Below are 2524 nucleotides of genomic sequence, written 5' to 3'. Positions count from 1 at the left end.
TCACCCACATGTATTTCTAGACTCCCTCTAAGTATTAATCTTTTAAGCTCCTACATTTCCTTCGTAGAAGTGTCATACTCCCTCTTAATGTATAAGACTCTCATAATCTTAATCATCAAATATGAGAGCCTCATTTTATCCATCTTGATCATTAGGGTCTTTGGAGTTGCTATCATTAGGTCGAGTCTAGAAAGTATCTGGTAGCATGTTTAAAGTACCAACTTTCTTTTCCTATAAGAACATCCTCAACCATAAAGGAAAAGATCAAGGCAAATAAACTTTATAGTATATATAGAAATCACAAATAAGAAAGAGATAAATGGAAAAAATAAGAATACTTATCTGCAAATGAAGATTTAGAATTTTCTTCTTAGATTATTTAAGAATTGAACATCTCCCCTTTAAAAGTGAGAATAGAACATTGACTATTATTACCTCAACAATGTAAAATTTCACTTGTTCTTATAATGTTGAATAATTTTATATCAGATATGATAACTCATTTCTAAGTTCTGACTTTCTCTTTTTATTTGTTGAAATTCCAAAAATTCATTTAGCTTAATAGTAGAAGCAAACATAAATTCATCCATAATATGCCAATATCTTGATTGAGTATGATTGTGCCACTTGAATGACTCTACAAATCATACGTCAAGTTTAATTTATCAAAGAGAGAGACTCATAGATGGTTCAATTTAAGTTACCAATTTCTTATGATGTACATAAGAGGTAGGCCTGTCAAGATCACACAATAGCATGAATTATAGTCTTCTTGACTATTACAATTTATCAATCACTAAAGATTCTATTACAACATGGCTTTCTCCCTCTTCATCAATATGATTGAGATCACTAAAGGCCGACTGAATCATGCTACCTCTCTTTTAAGGTTGCCTCAAATGTTAGTCTCCCTTTGTATCTCAATCAATCTCTCTTTTCCTAAAGAACATTCTTAGAATAAAAAATAAAGCCACATAGCTCTTAATCATACATATAGAAATACAGATAAGAGAAAGATTGAAATTTATAGATAATTATAATATTCAATAAATATATACTTATCTATAGATCGACATCCTTGATTCTCCTCATCATCATTAATGTAGTAATTATACAGATCATACTGATTTTGTTTCATATTTATACTTAAGATTTTAGATTGTTCTCAAAAAATATCATTCTTTGTAGAACATATTTTTGTTAAGTAATTAACAATTTTTTGCATATATGTGTTCATATATTATATAAATATAATTTGTTACCAACTATACTTCCAGTTATAATATCCATGTCATATTAAACATTACCAATAATGTACACCTTTATTGTATATTCATGTAAAATTAAATGCATAACTTCATAGCTTATAATCTACCTTTTATACCTTATCTTTCTTTGCTTTATAATGTATAGAAAATAAAATAAATTCATACCTTAGAATTTACCTTTTATGCCTTATCTTGCTTTTCTTTTTTTATCATCCTTATTTTTCTTTTATGGGAGAATAGAGGATAAAACTATGTACTATTCACTTTCATTAGATACCAAACTATAGCTAACCATTGGTAAAGCATCAATTAATTTCCCATTATGGTTGGAAGATACCACTTGATAGAGGATTGTCTCCTCATTTATCAACTTCTCTTTCTATTGAACAATATAGTGCTTAATATAATAGAATTCACATGACTATATTGAATATGAATATTGTTTTTATATCATGCAATGGATGGCTTCTCTAGAATATTCACATCACTTCATTGATCCATAAAACAATAGAAAGCTCTTTACGATTCACACTCCTTAAGCCTTGATTATAGAATATATCAGAATATACCTTATAGGAGAAGGGGGTTATGATTCTTCCATACAATTTGATAAATGTCATCCTATAGCTTGGATTTGTGGTGAGGTAAGAATCTATCACTGATCATTCTTCTCAAAATAATGCGTCTATTGGATCTCCTATTTTCTAATTCTTCACATGTATGCAACACTCAAGTGAAGCAAATTCATTTTAAGTATTGCAATTATTCATCAGACACACGTAATGATGTTGAGGTAGTAGTATGTCCACTATAGTAGAATAAATGAATGAAAGTCTTTACCATCAAACTCTCATCCCATGAAATCATATATCATGTCTTGTTCTACCAACAGGTCAAGGAGATATGGTGCAATAAAAAGGTTTAATAGGGAGGCCAAGACATGCATTGATGGCAAGGTCATATACTTGTGGAGTGTTGAAAATTAATAAAATCTAGTCACCATCAACACAATACGATATCTTCATTATGGAAAATGCTCTACAGTTAAATAAAATGCCCAAATATGCATAACAATGACAAAGTGACCATGGCAAGTCATCAACAAGCTCTCTAAGTATGGGATTTCTCCCCAATGAAGAAGGAAGCTATAGATACTCACCTCATGCACCCAATGCAAATAAAAAATGGTGGGGAGAGTTTTAAAACAAAACTTAGTTACACAATAAACATAAGGTACTATTGAGAAATCATGAGAC

This window comes from Cupressus sempervirens, chromosome 3 (genome assembly GCF_028749045.1).
Source record: "Cupressus sempervirens isolate cs-2001-9-10 chromosome 3, ASM2874904v1, whole genome shotgun sequence".
NCBI classification, from domain to species: domain Eukaryota; kingdom Viridiplantae; phylum Streptophyta; class Pinopsida; order Cupressales; family Cupressaceae; genus Cupressus; species Cupressus sempervirens.
This window is presented reverse-complemented; position numbering follows the sequence as displayed.